The 25,728-nt window shown below is 45.6% G+C and overlaps 1 long non-coding RNA gene across 1 annotated transcript in view; it reads right to left on the reverse strand.

The window, feature by feature from the left end:
* Positions 1-7,752: 7,752 nt before the first annotated feature.
* LOC148521374 (uncharacterized) overlaps positions 7,753-25,728 on the reverse strand; it is a 193,602-nt gene continuing 175,626 nt past the window's right edge. Inside the window, exons 3-4 of the long non-coding RNA XR_015878835.1 lie at positions 17,695-17,774; positions 7,753-7,837 (exon numbers count right to left, since the gene is read on the reverse strand). This is a non-coding gene — a long non-coding RNA (uncharacterized LOC148521374). The remainder of the gene's footprint in view (positions 7,838-17,694; positions 17,775-25,728) is intronic.

Raw genomic sequence — 25,728 nt, forward strand, 5'->3', positions numbered from 1 at the left:
ATCGCTCAAACTGTGTAAATATCGGCATTCACATCTGAATCTGGCCGTATGTAAATCCAATTCAGCCTCCCATTCGCAATAGCTCATCCCTCCTGCCGCTTACCCTTATACCCCTTTGTCCCTCTCTTCTTCTCCCAATTTAAAGGCATTCGCACAATTTAGGAAATTATAATGTAGAAATACATAGGGGGGGCTTCAATTGCCCACGATAAATTTTAGTGCGGTAAAAATGGGACTTTACCACATTTTTCTGCGGGGGCAATTCAAATACCCTCCATTTTTACAGCATGAAAAATTCCAATTTTTTTGGCGAAAACACATCCATGGTAAGTTCGCAGCTGCGAAAAAATGGCACTTGTCGACTGTTTCGTTTCAGGTGAAAAGAAATCCCAGATGGTGCCTGCTTCCTGTCAGCAGCCCAGCAGCAGCAGCAGTCTCCACTTTTCTACGGTGGTGCGATCACACTGCTCATGGCCCCCTGGATTTTCCCCTGAGACGCTTTACCTCCTGCGATTAGGCCACACCTCCTGATAAGTTCCGTGTTTTCAGGGCTACATGATTTAGACCGGGGAATGAATTAGCTGACGATAAAGTACCACAGCTAATTGAATATATATATGTATATTTATATTGTGACACAGTCGGGATAGGGGTCCCTCTGCTGGGGTAGATGGACTCCCTCTTTACACACACAGCAGCCATAGAAACAGGATACAAGTCTGGGGTTCTCGTACAAACTGGTCGGCGCCAGTCTTTATTGTGCCAAATGAATATAAACATAAACAAAACATAAACATAAGTCCTAGCCCGGCTGGGCACTAGCTACACAGCAGATTCCCTCTCTATGGTAGGGCCTATTGCCCTCACCATCAGCAAAACATAGTGCATAGTACTTACAAGGATTATCACCAAGTGTCTCTGAACAGGCTAGTCTGCCTGCTCTCCCAGGTGTGAGACACTCAGCCACAAACAAACCATGCTTATATTAGCCATTTCCAGCTGCAAGCCCTAATGAACCTGTTACCAGACTGAAAGGCCCAAAACCTGGAGTGGCCTGTGGATGGAGCCCTCCCTCTCCTCACATCCACACCCCCAGGACCCAAACCGGCTTTTCCAAAAGCTGATACTCTGGTTTTCTTACAAAACAGACTTCTCCTGGGGTTTTTTAGAACACATAGGCCAAAAACCTAGGACAAATGTACCTGCCATTGACCACTTTACCAGTGCCTCTATCACAATATATATATATATCTATATATATATATATATATATATATAATTATAAAAAAAAAAATCCAAAGTCAGTGACATACAAAAGAAAAGTGAGGAATATTTTGGCTCTATTATGCCTTTATGTGACACCTGGATCGTTGTTATGCACATGATCTCATGAATGTATTGCTTTTGGAAGTGGCAGCAATGTGACGTGCATCTACCTATGACAGGAATCTTTTTGCACTCCGAAGCCATTAGGGTATAATCAGCAATGCATCCTCCTTCACCCACTCATAATGTTTTCAAGTACCAATTTACAGATGACACTTGCCGTATGATGATGCTAAAAGTGCTTCAACCTTTTATTGTGAGATGTGAATCAATAGAGATGTTTGGTACAATTTACTCCACAGTAAATTAAAGTTCTCAGTTTTCACCGTGTATATTAACTTTTCTAAAAATGTATTTTCTTATTATTTTTTTTATATAATAAGATCTGCATTGGTTTACTGCTTCAAATATATCTTAACACCTTGATATCTTACTTAACCAATATATAAATAAATAAAGACACGGACACCAGAGCTTGGCTAAAAAGGTCACAGCTTTTTATTTATAAATTATTAATCAACCTAACCAGGGTGGCTAAGAGACGCTGCAAACTCAGTTCTAGCTTTCACGCTGATCAGAATACTCGGAGGACTACTTAAAAGTCCCCCCTCTAGACGTACTAATGATGTGAGAGTCTCACTTCCCTCTAGGGCCAATCCGAGGTGCTACCGTACAGCCAGCACCCGGGTCCCCCGCACAGAGCAGGACAAATTCGCCAGGGGCAATGAGGGTCAGTGCCCCCACAAAATTGTCTTACGCCACTTAAAGCCACTGAGTTGCAGCGTACTCCCGCCGTGCTGTGCCTCACCTGAAGTAGAAAACAAAAGTTAGTACACACAACTTAAAAACGTGGGTGGGATGGTGGGTAAGAAGATCACTAAAGAGACTGAGCTGAGTTCTGGCAGCCCTTAAATAGACAAAACCTAGCTCCACCTACTAACAATCCTATAGGCTAATCCACTCAATCTGACACAAACAGTTTGACCCAGCAACAAGGCTGTCATCAACACCCACACACAGCAGAAAACCAGCAATCTTACCTTTCCTCAATTCTATTCAAATTTCGTCCTCCATAAGATCTGCATTGGTTTACTGCTTCAAATATATCTTAACACCTTGATATCTTACTTAACCAATATATAAATAAATAAAGACACAGACACCAGAGCTTGGCTAAAAAGGTCACAGCTTTTTATTTATAAATTATTAATCAACCTAACCAGGGTGGCTAAGAGACACTGCAAACTCAGTTCTAGCTTTCACGCTGATCAGAATACTCGGAGGACTACTTAAAAGTCCCCCCTCTAGACGTACTAACGATGTGAGAGTCTCACTTCCCTCTAGGGCCAATCCGAGGTGCTACCGTACAGCCAGCACCCGGGTCCCCCGCACAGAGCAGGACAAATTCGCCAGGGGCAACGAGGGTCAGTGCCCCCACAAAATTGTCTTACGCCACTTAAAGCCACTGAGTTGCAGCGTACTCCCGCCGTGCTGTGCCTCACCTGAAGTAGAAAACAAAAGTTAGTACACACAACTTAAAAACGTGGGTGGGATGGTGGGTAAGAAGATCACTAAAGAGACTGAGCTGAGTTCTGGCAGCCCTTAAATAGACAAAACCTAGCTCCACCTACTAACAATCCTATAGGCTAATCCACTCAATCTGACACAAACAGTTTGACCCAGCAACAAGGCTGTCATCAACACCCACACACAGCAGAAAACCAGCAATCTTACCTTTCCTCAATTCTATTCAAATTTCGTCCTCCATAAGATCTGCATTGGTTTACTGCTTCAAATATATCTTAACACCTTGATATCTTACTTAACCAATATATAAATAAATAAAGACACAGACACCAGAGCTTGGCTAAAAAGGTCACAGCTTTTTATTTATAAATTATTAATCAACCTAACCAGGGTGGCTAAGAGACACTGCAAACTCAGTTCTAGCTTTCACGCTGATCAGAATACTCGGAGGACTACTTAAAAGTCCCCCCTCTAGACGTACTAACGATGTGAGAGTCTCACTTCCCTCTAGGGCCAATCCGAGGTGCTACCGTACAGCCAGCACCCGGGTCCCCCGCACAGAGCAGGACAAATTCGCCAGGGGCAACGAGGGTCAGTGCCCCCACAAAGTTGTCTTACGCCACTTAAAGCCACTGAGTTGCAGCGTACTCCCGCCAAAGCCGGGCCCTAAAAGAGACCGGCCCACCACCCAAAAACCTAACCCAGGAACGAGAAGAAGTCCTTAATAAACAAAGCTGTGCCCACAGCATTAAGATGTACCCCATCATGCCGAAAAAACTTCCCAAGCTCTCCGACCAGAAAAACATGCCTAATCGCCATTCCACCCAGAGACTCAACATGTCTCGTAATTGCCACATTCACCTTCTTCCGTGACCTATCCAACGCACCATGCTTGCACACACCTCTCCAATTCAAACGCGGCATCATATCCGACCAAACAATCTGAATAGTCGGCCATCTGACACGCATCTCTTCCAAAACTTCACGAAGCCTCACAATCAATTCAACTCCTTTCAGCTGACCAAGATCATTCCCTCCAACATGGAGCACCAAGAATTTGGGCGTTCCCCATTTGGCAACAGATGAAACAATCAATCCTAGCACCGACTCCACACGTAAACCTCTCACACCAATCCAGCGAACACTAACACCACTCGGCCACAAGTTCTGACCCTGTGACAAGACATGCTTTTCCGCCCAAAAAATATAAGAATAGCCCACTAGCCACACTGTCACATCTTCATTTGCCAAATCTGTGGAAAAAGAGAAAACCCTAACCTTAACAACCGCACCATACCCAAAAACACAAACACAACTTTAACAACACATGGCAACTAACTAGCAGGGATGCAAAATGTGGGGAAACTGGAACCCGAGTGAAGAAGAAAACCCAAAAAACCTTCCCGTGAACCAAATATGGGCCAAATCATGGCTAACGGGAGGAAAAATTAAAAAATCCCTTCACACCCCCAATTACTCAACGCTAGTCGTTGAACAATTGGCGGGTAAGCAACGCTTTCGGGTTGACGCCAGGAGCGCATCTACACCTTGTCGCAGCGCACATACTTCTTAAAAGCAGCCGACTTCCAACGCCCTACTTGCTGAATGGAGTCTGCTGAAGCTCCAGCGAGAGCCGCGCTAGTAGCAGCGCCAAATCTGAAGGAATGAGTACCATATTCTGACGGATCAGCCCCTAATTCAAGCAAGCCTTTCCTGAATACTGCTGCGAACTGGTATTTCGTGAGGGGTGAATTATCAGCATGTAGCAACCATTGCGCTCCCCCCGAAGGGCGCTTTACCATGTAATCTGCCGCTAAGTGTACCGGACAAATATTCCGGTCCTGCTGTTGTTGTAAAGTCACCCACTTACCCCTGCCTGTTTGATCGGTTTTAGAGAAACTAAGCCGACAAAGCACCGACGAATCTCTAAAAACGATATCGCTCAACAAAAGTCCTGAGGAATTGGACGCCTTGCTGGAAGCTACCAGCTCACTAACTCTAAATGCACCAAAAAATGCTGTTGCAAATGAAAGACGGAAAAGACAAGCCTCAAAATTATCAGAGGCCACCCTCCCCATAACTGATAACAAATTTGCCAACAACTGTAAGTCCACAGGCCGCCATGAATCCGAACGAACGGGGAAAGCCTTAGCCCAACCTTTCATGGCCTTCGTTAACACAAAAGACTTGGTGGGGTCATGCAAACCCTTCAGCTTACAAAAAAAAGAAATCCCTGCAAGCGCAGATCCCATGGAGGCCCTGGACCTACCCTGTTGATATCTTTCCCAAACAAAGGAAGAAATCAACTCATCCACCGACTTACCCTCCTTCTCAAGGAGTGCACCATGAGTGCACCAATCCCGCCAAGCGGCCGAATAAGCCTTGAGAGTCGACGGGGCAAGCGATTGTAACGCCAAACCTTCTAAGCCCGCCTGATGATCTGCCACACAAAAGGGGGGCACACCAAACCAACGTCAGAAGCCGACGGGACAAGAGCTTTAAAGCGCGCAAATTGAAAGCGAGACAAAGCATCAGCAATTTCATTACAGACACCCGGTACATGTCTAGCTCTAAACCTTATATTGCCCTCGAGGCAGCGCAAAACTAAATGCCGAAGCAAACGTAAAACAAAAGGTGAAGGACGAACGTTGGTTGTTGATGGTGTGCACCACTCCCAGATTGTCACACCAAAATACTACTTGGCAGTTACTCAGTCGTACAGACCAGAGTTCCACCGCTACGACAATTGGGAACAGTTCCAACAACAACATGTTATTCGTCAGCCCCTCCCTGTGCCAATCAAGAGGCCATGGAGCAGCACACCACTCCCCATTGAAAAAGGCCCCAAAACCAGACGACCCAGCCGCATCCGTAAAAAGTTGAAGCATACTATTCGCCAACGGGGGTGAAGGCCAAATGCATTCACCATTGAAACTCAACAAAAAATGCTTCCAATTCCTAAGATCCTCTTTAATCTCTCCCGACAGGCGAATATACTGATGCGGCTGCGTCGCACCGACTGTGGCCCTCTCCAATTTTCTGCAGAAAACTCTACCCATGGGAATGATCCGACAGGCAAAGTTTAAGGAACCCAGGAGCGACTGAACTGATTCTGCTGATAAACACGACTCAATTAGTTCCTGCAATTTCTCCACTTTATCCTTAGGTAGCCTGCAATAACCCGCTGCAGTGTCTATCTCTATGCCTAAGTACGACAAACACGCCACCGGACCCTCCGTCTTGTCATGGGCAACGGGGACACCTAACACTTTGAACAAAGCCTGCGCCGAAAAGAGAAGATCAGCACAAACTTCACTCTTTCCTGGGCCTATAAAGAGAAAATCATCCAAATAGTGCGCTATACCCATCTGGCCTGTACCGGCATGCAGACACCATTGAAGAAAAGAGCTGAATTTCTCAAAATAGGCACAGGAAACCGCACAACCCATGGGCAAACATTTGTCTACAAAATAACCCGAATCCAATTTAAAACCCACGAATTGCATGGCCTCCGGATGCATCGGTAACAAACGAAATGCAGCCTCTATGTCTAGCTTTGCCATTAAAGTGCCACTACCAAAACTGCGAACTAAGTCTAAAGTAGCATCAAAAGATTGATACACTACACTACAATAGTTCCCAGGTATAGCATCATTCACTGAACCGCCCCGAGGATGAGAGAGATGTTGAATCAAGCGGAACTTACCCGGCACTTTCTTAGGAACCACCCCCACCGGGGATATACAGAGGTTATGCAAAGGAGGACAGGGAAAGGGACCCTCCATCCTCCCCAGCAAAACCTCCGCACTAACTTTCTGCCTCAATTCCCCTGGGAAGTCCCTGGCGGAACGCAAATTCTGTGACGCCCTTATCCGCAAAGGCCCCTTTATAGGTAAACGAAAACCAACTGTGAAACCTTCTAACAAAAACAAAGCATCCTCTCTACAAGGATATAACTTTAACCATCTGGTAAGAGAATCTAAGCATACCGGAGAAAAGGCTTTAACCATTTCCTTTGTGACCCTCTCCTCTATCCTGTGACGCACTTCCTGAACCCCGTCGACAATCCTTGGCTGGATGCTCCCCCCCGCAGAGACGACAGGAGTGGCGAAAACGACAGCCTGCACCACGTGTACACTTGGAGTCATTATAGGCAAAACATTTACCTCTCCCCCCTCCCGCCGTCCCCTGTCTGTTGTTTGTGAGATTCTTACGAGGGGGAGCACCATCCAAGGGGGCTGACGCTGCTGCGACACCTCCAGCCAAACCTCTACGTCTTTAACCCCAAATGGAATGAGGAGAGCACCGTCATGCTTCTTGCGAAATTGAGAGTCATATTCGCGCCATGCCAGATTACGAGACCTGACAAACATGTCGAGTACCAAAAATAAATATCTTATAATGTTAACATGCTCGTCTGCCCTGGTCTCCAAATAACATGTCGCGAAAATGAGCATTCCTTTCAACCATGTGTTGAAGCTGCAAAAGGCATCTTCGCCAATGCCCCCCGACTTTTTCGCCTGCGTGAATCCCTTTTTCATATCATCTGTGAGCGAAAAAAGGTCCACGAATTTTCCCCTGCGTATTCTGCTTCTAACACTTTTACGTAAGCCCCTAAGCACCGCCGTATTAGCACAGTGAACTGTGTCTGCGCCTGCTTCTTGCGCTTTAGCCCCTATCTCATCATCCTTCCTAGTATTGTTACTGGACTTTTTAGCTAGACGCCGCGCTACCATTCGCGCAATTTTGCGGGGGCGTGCAGGGGATCCAGAAGAGTGTGAAGAGGAAGAGGAAGAATCGGTAGAAGACATGTCATTTTCATGCTCACCAGAACCTGATGGGCCCGGAACTTCTTCTCCCACTTTATCTCTTGTTTCCGCACCTGTCCCGGTCACCGTGGTAGAAGGATCGTGCGCCGTTTCAGACATCGAAGACATTACAGCCACCGCGGTAACTTGCCCGCTAACCGCATCTGTACCTGAAACTGAAAGAGACGTGTGAGGCATCGGCAACGTGGACAAGGTAGCGATAGTGGGCGAGGGTGTCGGGTCCACCACCAGAGGGGCAATGCGAGGACCTCGAGCCGGAGATGCTTGACTGTTACTATCAACAGGGGGGTTCAAAGGAAACGTATGGGAAATAGGAGGATAAAGCACAGGTCGAAGAGAGGGTGCGGCCGGGGCAGAGGGATAAACTTGCCAAGGCGGTACGTAAGGGTAATACAATTGCTGCTGTGTTAAAGCTGAAGGGTAGTAAATGGGGGGTGCTGTAAAATGTGCCCCGTACACAGACGAGGAAGGGGCCACTGCAGGGGAGGATAAAACAGGTGGGGCAACACCTGAACTCCATGACGCTTGGCTCCAGTTAGGACCAGCCATGGAAAGGGGCATTGGTGATGCGCTCGCCGCTGCCTGACTACCTGCTGGCGTGAACCACGGGGGCTGATAAGCCGCCTGGGATACTACACTAATGGGTACCACCCCACCTTGAGTGGGAAACCAGCTGGGAGCTGGTAAGCGTGGCGCTATGCTGCTGTGCAGCTGACTGACCGTGCCGGCAAAATAAGGGGAGCTCATCCCCAAAATGGCGCCCGGCTGTAAGATGGCCGCCGGACCCGCCGTGTGAGCCAGGCCGGCAGGACCACCCAGTGCTAAAGAGGCAGAGGAGGAGGTATGCGGGGAAACAAGCCCGCCTCCCAGGCCCGCATAAGGCCATGTGGAAGGACCAGCTATGTGCCCGGCTGCAGCGTAGGGACCTGTCGCCGACGGGTGACTCGCGGAAGGAGCCCCCGCCAGAACAGGTAAGAAGGGAGTGCCAGGAGGGGGAGAAAGGCTAACTATGCTGGGCAAACCTGGTAGAGGCGCGGGACCAGAGGAACCGGAAGGTGTGCCCGCCGACAGGGTGGGGATGCCGTCGGTTGCGGAAGGAGGACGCTCCGCCATGAGGCCTGAACCTGGTGCAGTCTGGGGAGGGAGAGGTGCTGGGGAAGCCTGCCTGCTGGAGGGCTGCAAAAGCAAGGGAGGGGGCGCGGCCAAAGAGGGAGAGCCTGTTTGTGCTGGGGGACTGCCGGGGGGATGATTGATCCACCCGGAGACAAAAGTAAGAGGGCAGGCTGAGGAATGGGGGATGAACCGCGGGAGGGAGCGGAGCGAATGGGGCAGGCAAAATCAGCCAGCCGACTGGGGGGGGGAGCAGAGCGGCGGGGCCGTGACATTATGAATGGAAAGGGGAAAGAATCGAGTGCTGGCAATGTGCAACAATGAGCAGACTAGCAACCCAGATACTTAGCTCATGTAAGAAGATCACTAAAGAGACTGAGCTGAGTTCTGGCAGCCCTTAAATAGACAAAACCTAGCTCCACCTACTAACAATCCTATAGGCTAATCCACTCAATCTGACACAAACAGTTTAACCCAGCAACAAGGCTGTCATCAACACCCACACACAGCAGAAAACCAGCAATCTTACCTTTCCTCAATTCTATTCAAATTTCGTCCTCCATAAGCTACAAATGTCAGTCATGGAGAGGGAATGATAAGATGAATTTAAGGAGGGGAGGTTTGTTTTTAACGAGCACAAGACTAATGTGGCATTTGCACAGCAGCAGGTGTGTGAGGAGGGCTAAGGGGTCTATTTACTAAGCCTTGGGTGGGGATAAAGTGAACAGAGATAAGGTACCAGACAATCAGCTCCTAACTGCCATGTCACAGGCTGTGTTTGAAAAATGACAGGAGATGATTGGCTGGAACCTTTTATCTCTGTTCACTTTATTTCCTTCCAAAGCTTAGTAAATAGACTCCTAAGGGAGAAGGTAATGAGCAGAGTGAGGCTATTCCTTCATAAGTGCCATCGCCTAGATTTGCAGACCAGAGAAAAATACAGATTTAGAGTAGGGGTGAGCGGGTTCGGATTTCTGAAATCCGAACCCCCCCGAGCCCCCCCGATCCGAGTCCGATCCGAGTCAGGCTCGACTTTTCCCGCCTGACTCGGATCTGAAATCGAGGCAAAACGTCATCATCCCGCCTTCCGAGTCTCGCGGGTTTTGGATCCTATATAAGGTACCCGCGTCGGCGCCATTTTCTCACTCGGCTGTGGACAGTGAAGAGGGAGGGTGGGAGTTAGGGCTGTGTAGTGTAGTGTAGTGTAGTGTAGTGTAGTGCTGCTGTTGTCCACTACTTCAAAGTCCATAGGGGCTGGCTGTGTTGTGCTGTGCTGCTGTTGTTAATAGGGGCTGTGTCCACTACTTCAAAGTCCATAGGGGCTGGCTGGACTGTGTTGTGCAGTCAGTTCTCCATAGGGGCTGTGTCCACTCCAAAGTCCTGTGCAGTGTCCCAGGCCTAAAGGAGTGCTGTAGTGTTGTCCAGGGGGTGCTCTGTCCATCAGGGGTGCTCCCCCCAAGTGCTAAAAAAATAATATATTTTCTGTGTTTGTGAATTGTGTGCGCAGTAGCCGCACGTGCATCAACAAAGTAGTGCCAAGCGTGCGCCTGTGTCATAAGTAAAGGGCCGGCTGGCTTGACCGTTAAAGGGTGCTGTAACCCCCGAAAGTACACTCCAGTCCAAACCAAAAAAAAATTATTTTCTGTGTTTGTGAATTGTGTGCGCAGTAGCCGCACGTGCATCAACAAAGTAGTGCCAAGCGTGCGCCTGTGTCATAAGTAAAGGGCCGGCTGGCTTGACCGTTAAGGGTGCTGTAACCCCCGAAAGTACACTCCAGTCCAAACCAAAAAAAAAATTATTTTCTGTGTTTGTGAATTGTGTGCGCAGTAGCCGCACGTGCATCAACAAAGTAGTGCCAAGCGTGCGCCTGTGTCATAAGTAAAGGGCCGGCTGGCTTGACCGTTAAGGGTGCTGTAACCCCCGAAAGTACACTCCAGTCCAAACCAAAAAAAAAATTATTTTCTGTGTTTGTGAATTGTGTGCGCAGTAGCCGCACGTGCATCAACAAAGTAGTGCCAAGCGTGCACCTGTGTCATAAGTAAAGGGCCGGCTGGCTTGACCGTTAAGGGTGCTGTAACCCCCGAAAGTACACTCCAGTCCAAACCAAAAAAAAAATTATTTTCTGTGTTTGTGAATTGTGTGCGCAGTAGCCGCACGTGCATCAACAAAGTAGTGCCAAGCGTGCGCCTGTGTCATAAGTAAAGGGCCGGCTGGCTTGACCGTTAAAGGGTGCTGTAACCCCCAAAGTACACTCCAGTCCAAACCAAAAAAAAAATTATTTTCTGTGTTTGTGAATTGTGTGCGCAGTAGCCGCACGTGCATCAACAAAGTAGTGCCAAGCGTGCGCCTGTGTCATAAGTAAAGGGCCGGCTGGCTTGACCGTTAAAGGGTGCTGTAACCCCCGAAAGTACACTCCAGTCCAAACCAAAAAAAAATTATTTTCTGTGTTTGTGAATTGTGTGCGCAGTAGCCGCACGTGCATCAACAAAGTAGTGCCAAGCGTGCACCTGTGTCATAAGTAAAGGGCCGGCTGGCTTGACCGTTAAGGGTGCGGTAACCCCCGAAAGTACACTCCAGTCCAAACCAAAAAAAAAATTATTTTCTGTGTTTGTGAATTGTGTGCGCAGTAGCCGCACGTGCATCAACAAAGTAGTGCCAAGCGTGCGCCTGTGTCATAAGTAAAGGGCCGGTTGGCTTGACCGTTAAAGGGTGCTGTAACCCCCAAAGTACACTCCAGTCCAAACCAAAAAAAAAATTATTTTCTGTGTTTGTGAATTGTGTGCGCAGTAGCCGCACGTGCATCAACAAAGTAGTGCCAAGCGTGCGCCTGTGTCATAAGTAAAGGGCCGGCTGGCTTGACCGTTAAAGGGTGCTGTAACCCCCGAAAGTACACTCCAGTCCAAACCAAAAAAAAATAATTTTCTGTGTTTGTGAATTGTGTGCGCAGTAGCCGCACGTGCATCAACAAAGTAGTGCCAAGCGTGCGCCTGTGTCATAAGTAAAGGGCCGGCTGGCTTGACCGTTAAAGGGTGCTGTAACCCCCGAAAGTACACTCCAGTCCAAACCAAAAAAAAATTATTTTCTGTGTTTGTGAATTGTGTGCGCAGTAGCCGCACGTGCATCAACAAAGTAGTGCCAAGCGTGCGCCTGTGTCATAAGTAAAGGGCCGGCTGGCTTGACCGTTAAGGGTGCTGTAACCCCCGAAAGTACACTCCAGTCCAAACCAAAAAAAAATTATTTTCTGTGTTTGTGAATTGTGTGCGCAGTAGCCGCACGTGCATCAACAAAGTAGTGCCAAGCGTGCGCCTGTGTCATAAGTAAAGGGCCGGCTGGCTTGACCGTTAAAGGGTTCTGTAACCCCCAAAGTACACTCCAAAACAAAAAAATATATATTTTCTGTGTTTGTGACTTGTGTGCACTGTGGCTGCACGTGCATCAACAAAGGAGCAGCGCCAAGCGTGCGCCTGTGTCCCATAAGTAAAGAGACCCTGGCTCATTTCTTAAAGGGTGGTGTAACCCACAAAGTGCACTACTCTCCAGCAAAAATAAAAAAATATTTTCTGTGTTTGTGTGCGCTTTAGCCGCACGTATATATCAATATAACATAAATGGAGGACCAAACTTTCTCCGATAAAAATAAAATAGGGAAAGATCAAGAACCACTTCCTCCTAGTGCTGTTGCTGCTGCTGGGAGTTGTTCATCATCCCAGAGAGGAAGTAGGAACATCACTACTTTTACTAAACAATTGACCCTCCAACAGTCCCTAGTGATGAGGATGAAGTACGACAGCAGTCATCCTGAAGCAAAACGTATAACTGAGGCCTTGACTGCTATGTTGGTGTTAGACGTGCGTCCGGTATCCGCCATTAGTGCAGTGGGATTTAGACAATTGATGGAGGTAGTGTGTCCTCGGTTCCAAATCCCGTCTAGATTCCACCTGCATCCTCAAAGCAGCAGCGACAAGCGTGCGTCTGTCTGTTAAAGGGTGTTGTAACTCTCAAAGTGCTCCAAAAAAAAAAAAATTTTTTTTATGTGTTTGTGACTTGTGTGCGATGTAGCCGCACTTGCATCCTCAAAGCAGCAGCGACAAGCATGCGTCTGTCTGTTAAAGGGTGGTGACACCCTCAAAGTGTGCTACACAAACAATTAAAATATTGTTCTTTTTTTTTCTGTCTTTGTGAAATGTGTGGGCTGTAGCCGCACCTGCATCCTTAAAGCAGCAGCGACAAGCGTGCGTCTGTCTGTTAAAGGGTGGTGACACCCTCAAAGTGTGCTACACAAACAATTAAAATATTGTTCTTTTTTTTCGGTCTTTGTGAAATGTGTGGGCTGTAGCCGCACCTGCATCCTTAAAGCAGCAGCGACAAGCGTGCGTCTGTCTGTTAAAGGGTGGTGTAACTCTCAAAGTGCTCCAAAAAATAAAAAACTATTTTTTTAATGTGTTTGTGACTTGTGTGCGATGTAGCCGCACTTGCATCCTCAAAGCAGCAGCGACAAGCGTGCGTCTGTCTGTTAAAGGGTGGTGACACCCTCAAAGTGTGCTACACAAACAATTAAAATATTGTTCTTTTTTTTTCTGTCTTTGTGAAATGTGTGGGCTGTAGCCGCACCTGCATCCTTAAAGCAGCAGCGACAAGCGTGCGTCTGTCTGTTAAAGGGTGGTGACACCCTCAAAGTGTGCTACACAAACAATTAAAATATTGTTCTTTTTTTTTCTGTCTTTGTGAATTGTGTGGGCTGTAGCCGCACTTGCATCCTCAAAGCAGCAGCGACAAGCGTGCGTCTGTCTGTTAAAGGGTGGTGTAACCCTCAAAGTGCTCCAAAAAATAAAACATTTTTTTTAAGGTGTTTGTGACTTGTGTGCGATGTAGCCGCACTTGCATCCTCAAAGCAGCAGCGACAAGCGTGCGTCTGACTGTTAAAGGGTGGTGACACCCTCAAAGTGTGCTACACAAACAATAAAAATATTCTTCTTTTTTCTGTCTTTGTGAATTGTGTGGGCTGTAGCCGCACCTGCATCCTTAAAGCAGCAGCGACAAGCGTGCGTCTGTCTGTTAAAGGGTGGTGACACCCTCAAAGTGTGCTACACAAACAATTAAAATATTGTTCTTTTTTTTTCAGTCTTTGTGAAATGTGTGGGCTGTAGCCGCACCTGCATCCTTAAAGCAGCAGCGACAAGCGTGCGTCTGTCTGTTAAAGGGTGGTGACACCCTCAAAGTGTGCTACACAAACAATAAAAATATTCTTCTTCTTTTTTCTGTCTTTGTGAATTGTGTGGGCTGTAGCCGCACTTGCATCCTCAAAGCAGCAGCGACAAGCGTGCGTCTGTCTGTTAAAGGATTACATCGGTGACAGCATCCAAGTAGGCATGTCAGACAGTCCGTACCTGTACTGGCAGGAAAAAGAAGCAATTTGGAGGTCCCTGTACAAACTGGCTCTATTTTACCTGAGTTGCCCCCCCTCCAGTGTGTACTCCGAAAGAGTGTTTAGTGCAGCCGGGAACCTTGTCAGCGAAAGGCGTAGGAGGTTGCTTCCACAAAATGTGGAGAAGATGATGTTCATAAAATGAATTATCAACTCTTCCAGGGAGACCAGCCTCCTGAACATACAGAGGGACCTGTGGTTCCAGCAGGGACGAATTAATACTCTGTGAGGATGAGGATGTACACACTGAAGAGGGTGAGGAATCGGTGGATGAGGAGGATGAGGATGACATCTTGCCTCCGTAGAGCCAGTTTGTGCAGGGACAGATTAATTGCCAGCTTGTTTTGTGGGGGCCCAAACGAACCAATCATTTCAGCCACAGTTGTGTGGCAGACCCTGGCGCTGAAATGATTGGTTTGTTAAAGTGTGCATGTCCTGTTTATACAACATAAGGGTGGGTGGGAGGGCCCAAGGACAATTCCATCTTGCACCTCTTTTTTTTCTTTGCATTATGTACAGTTTGGGGCCTAGTTTTTCAAACTGCCATCCTGTCTGCCACTGCAGTTTCACGCCTAGATGGGTCACGTGTTTGTGCCACCCACTCGTGTCGCTTAGCATAGTCATCCAGCTACCTCGGTGCAACCTTTTGGACATAAAAACACTATTGTGAGGTGTGAGGTGTTCAGAATAGACTGGAAATGAGTGGAAATTAAGGTTATTGAGGTTAATAATAGCATAGGAGCAGAAAAACCTACAAATTCTGTGATTTTAGCTGTTTTTATGCTTTTTTTCAAAAAAATACAGATCCAAAACACAAAACCCAGAACCCAAAACACGGAAGGGTGGTTTTGGCAAAACCAATCCAGATCCAAAACACGAAGAAAGATCCAGATCCAAAACCAAAACACAAAACACGAAAAGTGGCCGGTGCACACCCCTAATTTAGAGGGGTATTCAATTAGCCTCTGAGTTTACCCCGTGGCTAATTGCCACCCCGGGGGTATTCAATTAGTGGGGATTACCCCACGTGCAAGTCCCCACAGTAGGACTGATACGTGCGTGGTAAAAAAAATCGATTCTGCAGTTTCCGCGTCTGAATCCCAATTTTTTTTGGTTTGGTAAAAAGGGTTTTTAATTGAATACCCTTGCCAGCAATTAGTCATGGGGAAAACCCTGCGGCTAATTGAATACCCCCTTAATTTAATGGATGGAGATAATTGAGCATTCAGGTGACAAGCTGGTGGTCTTCAGTCATGTCCCATATTTCTACAGATGTGTTTTCGGCCTTCATGTTGCATTTCTGAGTGTACTCCAAGCTATAAAAGTTATAAAATAAATAGCTTCATCCACAAAAAAGTAGCATGTAATAACCATACCAGTACTAATGTGCCCTCACTCTCGTGATAACTTGTAGCCATGAATGAGGCTAAACCAAGCGGTATTTCAGGTTCACAATTCTAGTGTTTAATGAAAGTCTTTGTTATATAGTGTAGCAGGATGGACTTTTACATTTTTGTACAGTAGTTCACTTCATATACTTCCATTCTCTAAGCACATCTAAATACACTTCTAGTTTGTGTAGAGAGTAGTCGTGTTAGCAGCATACTGAAAAGTGACAGACATTGCGGGGTAAATATACAGGTTGAGTCTCCCATATCCAAAATGCTTGGGACCAGGAGTATTTTGGATAACGGAATATTCCGTATTTTGGAATAATTGCATATCATAATGAAATATCTTGGGAATGGGACCCAAATATATACACAGAATGCATTTATGTGTTATATACACCTTATACACACAGCCTGCAGGTAATTTTATACAATATTTTCATGAATTTTGTGGATCAAGCAAAGTTTGTGTACAGAAATGAAATTCATTTATTTTTCATATACACCTTATACACACAGCCTGAAGGTAATTTTATACAATATTATTAATAATTTGTGCTTTAGACAAAATTTGTGTACATTGAACCATCAAAAAGGTTTCATTATCTCAGTCATGCCAAAATTATTCCGTATTTCGGAATATTTGGATATGGGAGACTCAACCTGTACTAAGAATCGTATTTGTTCGATTTTGCATTCTCGGACGTATTTGGTCCTTATTTTAATCAAAGAAATTTACCAAAGCAAAACACGGAAGGAAACTGCAAATACATATTTAGGAAACATGAGCGCAAATCCAAATAGAAATAAATACACTATCAGCCAAACTCGAAAGTACTTTCTATAGACATGAATGAAACACAGATATTTACCTTCAATCGTATTTGAAAACACAGACGTAAATTTGTCAAACTTGGGTCAAAACTTGTGTTTCAAATAAAGCACCTCTTGGTCAACGTGTTTTACTTGTTACCTCTTCAAATCACTGTGCACACAATTGTGATGCCTATAAAAGGGCACCAAGCAGCAGCATTAATATCTCTGATTACATCGTGGCAGAATACACCACTGTAGTTTTGATGCAGAATGCTGTGGGATTTCTGAGGCTCTACCACCAATATAAAAGGAGCAAGAAACAGAACAAGCTCAGCAGGTTCTGCAGGTTCAGCGAAGGCTGCGCAGGCCTCATTTTTTTAGGGGACGTTTGAACCTGAATGCATTGGTTAGTGGTGAGTGGGGTAATACAAATGTTCTGGCTCAATCATAACAAGCTTACGCTGTGTCTCAGGCATGCATAAACTCCTGGCTGTGTTGCACTTTTGTCACAGGTAGAGTTATTAGAATCTCACAGTCCACATTTTCATGCTATCACACAGAGGTCCTGGATGTATTCCAGCCTGTAATAGCCTCCTCTATCTGCTTCACAGGGGGTTATACCAGAAAGCAGTTAGAGGGGATGCTGGAGAGGAAAGGTCCATTTTGTGTGAATAAAGATCCCAGAGTTTACAATTAAATTTGGTAGTAGGCAATAATTTGGATGTGGGAGGTCGGTACACGGGCAATAAATCCCATAAGGAGGTTAAATCTGGGAGAGTAATATAGGCAGATTCAATGTCCAACCATGAACTAGAGCCTGGATGAGAGTATGAAGCAACAATATGAGAGAAATGGGAGGCAAGATAATAAAATTTAACGTTAGGGAGACCTCTCCCACCTTCTACAACCGACCTTTCCAAAACTTTAATCGCAATTCTTGGGGTCTGTGGTTTCAAACAAAATGAACTAGGGCCTTTGATTCTCCAAATTTTTAAGTTGTTCACTTTGATAGTAGGATAATGTGTTCCAAAACATATGTTCTGGATTTTGTGGTGTTGCTGACGGACTGACTTGTGGTGATGGTAGTGTAGCTGGCATTACTGCCATTTGGACTGTGTCAGTGACTGGCATCACATTTAGGGGTCTATTCATCATCACTTAATTTTTACAAAAGCAGGTGAAAATTTTAATTTTCACCTGCAATTGTAAAACTTAAGTGTTTGGGCCATTCATCAAGAAGGTAAAGCAGGAGATATCACAGATACCTTACCTTCCTTTTGCAGAATGGCCTGCTGTCCCCATCTTCAGATGGCGAATGCTCCCACTTGTGGATCACAACCCATTCCTTCCCTATGGGAAAGGTACAATAATGAGTGTCTGCAGGCAACAGTGAAGCATGGTGGAGGTTCCTTGCAAGTTTGGGGCTGCATTTCAGCAAATGGAGTTGAAGATTTGGTCAGGATTAATGGTGTTCTCAATGCTGAGAAATACAGGCTGGTACTTATCATCATGCAATACTATCAGGGAGGCGTCTGATTGGCTCCAAATGTATTCTGCAGTAAGACAATGACCCCAAACAACAGCCAATGTCATTAAGAACTATCTTCAGTGTAAAGAAGAACAAGGAGTACGGGAAGTGATGATATGGCCCCCATAGAGCCCTGATCTCAACATCATCGAGTCTGTCTGGGATTACATAAAGTGATAGAAGGATTTGAGCAAGTCTACATCCACAGAAGATCTGTTGTTGGTTCTCCAAGATGTTTGGAACGACCTCCCTGCTGAGTTCCTTCAAAAACTGTGTGCAAGAGAAGAATTGATGCTGTTTTGAAGGCAGAGGGTGGTCACACAAAATATTGATTTGATTTAGATTTTCTTTTCTGTTCATTCACTTTGCATTTTGTTAATTGATAAAAATAAACTATTAACACATTTATATTTGACAGCATTCTTACTTTGCAGCATTTTTCCACTTCTGCCTAAAATTTTTGCACAGTACTGTACTTGGACAAAAAAAGAAATCAGAGATACAGTACTTGTATACATTCAAATGGTTTAATCAGTGCCATTTCCCTGCATATAAGGCACACTGATCCCAATGGCAACATGAATTTTCATATAAGGTTTCTCTTGGCCACTTACATGGAACCCCTTGTAAAACACAACATAAGTAAGCCCTGAAAGGTATCAGTGTGTTTTCCGCAACAAGTAGATCTTACTAATTGGTTTGGGGCTCATTTACATTTGGATGCATGTCAATATTATGGCACATCTCTCAGGCACAGCAAAACATGCCCACTTCATCCCTGCACTCATAAGTAGTGCTTTCACAATCTCCCTGCAATACTTTTTCAAAAGTAGGCAAGTACCTTTTGAATAATAGCACAAAATAGAATATTTTCTAAAATAATAATATAAAGAAACCCCCCAGAATAACAATATTTGTGTGAAACCATCCAAACATGTTATTTTCTTTGACCACCAAAATAGCGCATTAATTAATTTGTACCATGATATATTGTAGGTAATTAGGTTACAAATATTGACTGTTTTTTTTTTTAATATAGCAAACAAGTTTTCGTGCAAGGATTCACTATTTTATGGATGCCTGTGTTAAAAAGTAAAAATAACAGCAATGTCTCAAAACAAAAAGTGCTTAAAACAGTACATAAGTGGTATAAAAAAAACACTTAGGACGGGATGTTCTAAACAGCAAAATGTGGTATAACCCCCGAAAATTTAGTTTTCTGGGTTTTATCGCATTTCTCATATGTACTAAGCATCGAAATGCGATGCATTTCAGTGCTTCGTCCCGGTAGATGGCATTACCCAATAGTAGCCTATGGGCTACTTATCGGGATTCGATTTCTTCAGGCCCCTCTTATCATGGATCTTCTGAGAACATGGTAACACAACACCAATTATTTTACCAGCCATCTTAACTACCCTATCCAAAGCCTTATGTTCTGCTACAGTGCAGTTCCCAAACCATATGGCAATCCCGTAGGTCAGGACACTCTCCATCTTTAGATAGCATTGCCCAATAGAAGCCTATGGGCTTCTATTCACGGCTCCCCCTGGGAGGGATCCAATTAGATCACTCCCAGTGCCCCCACACAGCGTGTATGTCCTTCTGCGCATGCAAAGGAGGACGCCAGAGGAACTTCTTGGACAGCTCTTACCGAGAGAGCGGTCCTTTGCCTTCTTCTTCATAAATTCTGTCCAGTGTAGTGTAGTGTGTGCGGGGAGCGCATAGCAGGGTTAGTCTAGTGAAGTGTGTGCAGGCAGCAGGAGCAGGGTTTGGGGTAGTGTAGTGTGTGCAGGCAGCGGGAGCAGGGTTAGGGGTAGTGTAGAGTGTGGGGGAACGGGAGCAAGGTTAGTGTAGTGTGTGCAGGAAGTGGGTGCAGGGTTAGGGGTAGTGTAGTTTAATGTAGTGTGTGCAGGCAGCGGGAGCAGGGTTAGGGGTGTTGTGTTGTGTATACAGGAAGCAGGAGCAGGGTTAGGGGTGTTGTGTTGTGTATACAGGCAGCAGGAGCAGGGTTAGGCGTAGTGCAGAGTGTGGGGGAGCGGGAGTAGGGTTAGGGGTAGTGCAGAGTGTGGGGAGCATGGTTAGGGGTAATGTTGTGTGCAGGGAGTGGGAGGAGGGTTAGGGGTAGTGCAGAGTGTTAGGGGTAGTGGAGTGCAGGGTTAGGGATAGTGGGGTGCAGAATAAGCAGAGTAATACCTGTCCTGTGCCCGGTCCATGACAGCGGAAGCATATGGACGGCAGTTCCACCGGAGCGTGAACTCCAGGTGCCAAAGTTGCCAGGGGGCACCCTGAAGTCGGACTCCGGAAGCAGCTGTCAGATAGCTGACAGCCTGCCGGGTCCGTGTCCAGCTTGCCAGGTGCTGTGGATACAGAGCAGCAGCAGCAGCAGCTCCAGTCCTGCCTTCCTCCTGCTCTAGTGAGAATCCATGGTCAGAGAAGCTTGTTCTGAGCCCTGATTGGTGGAGCTCAGTACATGCTCATCTGACTCCAGCAGAGGGCGGGGCTACAGCAGCATGTCAACATCAGGGGGATCTACCCTGTAACATGGAGGAAGAAGCTGCCGGGTCCACATAAAGGTGAGAGAGGTACCCCAGTTATGTCTGTCTGGTTATGTCTATGACCCTCCCTGCTTGTATGTATCTATGTGTGACACTCCCGGCCTGTATGTGTGACCCTGCCTGTATGTGTGTATATTTATTTATGTATATATGTATGTATGTATGTATGTATGTATGCAGACCCTCCAACATGACCCCTTCCATCCAGTACAAATTATTCTATTCCTGGACTTCCTTCTTAATTGATGATTGCAGACACCTGTGCTGAAAAACCTGTCTCATCTATTAACTAGTTTAACACAGGTGACTGCAATAATTAATTAGGTGGGAAGTCCAGGAGCAGAGCAATTTGTACCGGGTGGAAGGGGTCATGTTGTAGGGTAGGTGTATGTATGTATGTATGTATGTATGTATGTATGTATGTATGTGTGACCCTGCCTGTATGTGTTTGTAACCCCCCTTCAGTGTGCGGTGTGGTACATAGGTGCATTTGGAGTGGATACACCTCCTATTGCCTCAGGCTAGCTCTCCAGGGTGTGGTCAATACCTGAGAAGGGGGTCCCTTCCCATGCAGGTTTTATAACAGTCACACATATAGATACAGGTATAGATAGACACATACAGTAACAATTCTTTTGAATAACTTGGGCGCCAGATCTTCTATTATAAAATAAACCACTTTATTTCTCTCCTCCTGCACATGACTTTAAAGGACAAGAACATGGTTACAGCAGCTTCTCCTCTCCCTCCAGCTCATATACTTGGCTTGTCAGATGGTGTAGGACAATCTTATGGATATGGTTACATTACATCATACTCTTCTTCACCAGCACAGTCTTTAAGCACAGTCACAATGAATGCTTTGCATTTTACACACACAGGTCCACCTGGCCCTTTGCTGGCTGGTGCCTGTAGTTCTCCACTTCATACGTGCAGGTCCACCTAGCCCTTTGCTGGCTGGTGCCTGTAGTTCTCCACTTCATATGTGCAGGTCCACCTAGCCCTCCGCTGGCTGGTGACTGTAGTTCTCCACTTCATGCGTGCAGGTCCACCTAGCCCTATGCTGGCTGGTGCCTGTAGTCCCACATATTCAAACACATCTCACATAACTTTTGCACTCTGCCTCTTCTTTGTCTCTTCTTAGACAATATACAGAGTGTCTCATACCCAGTCTGCCTCTCTCTGCTCCCCTTCTCTTTCACATGGGACAGCAATATACAGACTTTTCTATTGCAGCTATCACACTCTCAGCTGCAGCCCATCCCTCTCTTACAGGAATTGCTCCTATAGCCACACTGCTACCACAGTGACCCCCCTTTAATGGTAGCTGGGGGGCTTTTATGCATAAGGGACTCCTCTGGTACCTTAACAGTAAATGCTCCCGGGAAATTCCTCTTCCCCATCTCTCCAGCACATATACTTGCGTCTCTTACCCCTCATGGGTGCTAAACACTTCACTGGGCTGCTCGCACTGCAGGCTTCCAGCTCTTTCTCTGTGATCTCACAAAGACTTTATCTCAGTGGTCTCACTCCAGACCTCATTCTCCTTGGGCGTTAGATGGGCATCGTTGCAGCCACCACGGCCCCGCCAATCTCCCCCTGCCATGGGAGCACGAGGGCTACATTTCTGCTTCCAGCTCTGACTCTGCTCTCTCCCAAATTCTTCTTCTCAATCCCGTTGTTCTTACTCCCCTCTCCTTTCTCTTATCTGCATGTTACACACCCAGTCTCCCCACCCCTGTGTGTCTATCTCTCCAGCCCCTCCTTTACCTGAAAACTGTGACCCTTACTGTATGTATGTGTGACCCTGCTTGTATGTATGTATGTTTGACCATGCCTGCATGTGTGTGTATATATACAGTATATATATATATTTTTGCTGAGAACCAAGTGTTTCCTAAGAATATCCATCATTCCAGTATATCTGAGACCAATGGGAACTTACAATATGTATTCTTTTATGTGAAGGCACAGAGATTAGCCCCTGGAGATGTCTCCAAGGAGACGAAACGGGTAGGGTAACTATTTTTTTTATCCTAATTCGGTGACTAGATCACAGTGTGGGCTCTCACAGAGCTTGCTGCCGTTGATCCTCTCCTAATACGTGCATGCTGAAGACAGAAGACAGAGGCAGAGACGGGAGACGGAGACTGAAGACACCGCGAGCCGGCAAGGGACAGGAGCGGCCATCTGGGACACGCAAGGGGAGGTAAGTACCGTATTAGGAGAGGATCAACGGCAGCAAGCTCCGTGAGAGCCCACACTGTTACATCCACTCCCCGGACGTGGTTGTTACCTGCGCATTCACTGGTGCTGGTCTGGAACGCCCAGGCCAAGTGCCGGTGTAGTGCTCTGTACAGGGGGGTCCACATCACCTCTAAGGCCTTCCTCCTACCTTGCATACTCACACTTGAGCCGTACTCCTGCCCTGGGAAGAATACCCTGGGGCACCACTCTCATATACATCACCACTAACTTTCAATACTTCATCCAGTCAGACAGCGGGACGCCGCAAATCTGACACACCAACATCAATCAGAATTCTCAGTCTGTCTAATTATCAACAGAGAAGATTAGTGACCATAGTGTTCCCAGCTATTTGTTATCTTATCCCCCATTCATAACCCCTCACCATCAATTGCATTGTTTACATGCATGGAAGATAATGCATAGTTTACATTGACTTTATGTATTTGAATACTTTGCATCTTTATTTTCCTTTGATTCATGTTTCCCATATGTTCATGTAATTATTGAACATTATTGGATTAAGTAAAACATTTTTTTCTAATCTTGATACATCAGTGTGTGTTTAGTACATATATTATTGATCAATATTAGACAGCAACATTGCATGGTGTAGCGCTTCAGCACTTCCATATCTAAAATACTTCTTGAAAAAAACTTGTGCAGAATACTTAATAACTGTATAAAACATTGGGGTGGAGAATTAAAAGGAGTACTTGAACATCTATAAAAATATAAAAATGATAAAAATGGTGCATATTTACATACATTACAGTGGCCACATTTGAAAGACCCGATGCATTTTAATGAAGAATGTGTAGTCTGTAAATGTTCTCTTTGTTTTAATTGGCTTGGTGCCAATATTTCTTTGAGGTTCCTTGATCTCCTGAAGACTATGTCTGGTCTGTTTGGTAAAATGTCCTTCAGAATTTGGTCCATTGTAAGTATGTTCCAATGTTTTTTTAACACATGTCTAATGTGGGATTCCTCGCTATTATATTGGGTAATGAAAGGCACAAATTCCTTCTCTTTCTTATTCTGATGTTTCTCTCCTTTTTGGATTAGTAGTGCTTCCCTACTCAAATTGGCTCCTTTCTGTAGTGCCTTAGTTAGGATATCTTCTGGATAGCCTCTTTCTCTAAATCTATCGGTGTACACTTCTGCCTGTTTTCTATATGTATTGTCCTCTGAGCAGTTCCTCCTAATCCTATGTAGTTGGGAGTATGGGATATTGTTTTTCCAGGCCTTTGTATGACTGCTTCTGTAGTGGAGATAACTGTTGGTATCCACTGTTTTGATAAAATTACTGGTTATCACTTTATCATTTTTGTGTGAAAGCACTAAGGAACTTATTCAGAGGCGACCGTACGGTCTATGACCGCACGGCCGCCTCGATGTTTGGCCAGTGCGCATGCGCACGAGGGAGCCAGCTCCCTCATGCGCATGCATGAGACCCGCTATGACCGACAGCGCTGGTCGTAGCGGGTGTCTTTAAAAGGTTGCGAGCTGTCGATGTTGATTGACAGCTCGCCCCATTTGGAAGGCGGGCCGGGGGGGTGGCAGCCCAAACAGAGGCGCTCCCATGGGAACACCTACCGTTTGGGGGAGGCCCCACTGACATCACAAGTGATGTCAGTGGAGAGCTTCCAGCTCTGACAGAGCCAGAAGCTCTCCGGGGCTTACGACAAGTGAGACCCTACCCTAGGGTCTCGTCGTAAGCCCCGATGCTCGCGATGGTCTCTGACCATCGCGACCATCACCCGAGCGGTCATTAGAGCTGTGGGTGTAAACCCACAGCCTAACGATTGCAACAGAGGCGGGCGGTCAGGATGCAAGTGGCCGCCCAGTTTCTGAGCGACCGCTTGCATCCTCCGACCGCCTCTGAATGAGGCCCTAAGTCCAGAAATTCCACACATTCGTGATTAAAATTGTAAGTAAATTTTAAATTATAATCATTGTTGTGTATATAGGCTACAAAATCTTTAAATGCACTCTCTTCTCCATCCCAGACAATAATGATATCATCTATATAACTTTTATACAGTTGAATGTTTTTAAAAAATGGGTTGTTATTATAAATACAGTTGTCTTCCCACATGCCCATAAAAATATTAGCATAACTGGGCGCGAATACCGTACCCATTGCAGTGCCACAAGTCTGCAAGTAAAATTTGTCCAAAAATTTAAAATAGTTATGTGTTAAAATAAATTCAATTAAAATGCAGATAAATTCTTTGTGAGGTTCACTGAGCTTCTCATCTCTCCCCAGGGCTTATTTACAGGTTTCTATTCCTCTTTGGTGTACAATAGATGTATATAATGATGAAACATCCACTGTCACCCACTTATAAGTTTCTTTCCATTCCAATTGTTCCATAATATTAAGTACACTTACAGTATCCTTCAGGTATGAGGTAAGTTTCTGAACTTGGGGATTCAGAAAAACATCCACATACTTAGATAAATTTGCTGTTAAGGAGTTTATACCAGCTACGATTGGTCTGCCTGGGGGTTTCTCCATGCTTTTGTGTATTTTGGGCAGATGAGAAAAAATTGGTATAATCGGATTATTATTCAGCATATACTGGTATTCCTCCTTGCAGATTAAATTGGAATGGAGAGCTTGTACCAATATTGGTCTGAGTTCATTGAGAAAATGCTCTGTGGGATCCTTAGGTTGTGGCTTATAAGAATTCACATCATTGAGAAGCCTCAGTGCCTCTTCTTCATAATCCTCCCTGTTTTGGATCACTAGCCCTCCTCCCTTATCTGCTGCTCTAATTACCAGGTCTTTGTTATTTTTTAGTTCTTTATTATTATTATTATTATCCTTTATTTATATGGCGCCACAAGTGTTCCGCAGCGCCTTACATAGTACATAGAACTAATAAGTGAACAAGAAACAAGTAACTTACAGTACATTACAGTGCAGGACAGGGACACAACTTATATACATTGCTGAAATAGTGAT

The sequence above is a fragment of the Taudactylus pleione genome, unplaced genomic scaffold (genome assembly GCF_031769625.1).
Source record: "Taudactylus pleione unplaced genomic scaffold, aTauple2 ptg000169l, whole genome shotgun sequence".
Classification (NCBI taxonomy): domain Eukaryota; kingdom Metazoa; phylum Chordata; class Amphibia; order Anura; family Myobatrachidae; genus Taudactylus; species Taudactylus pleione.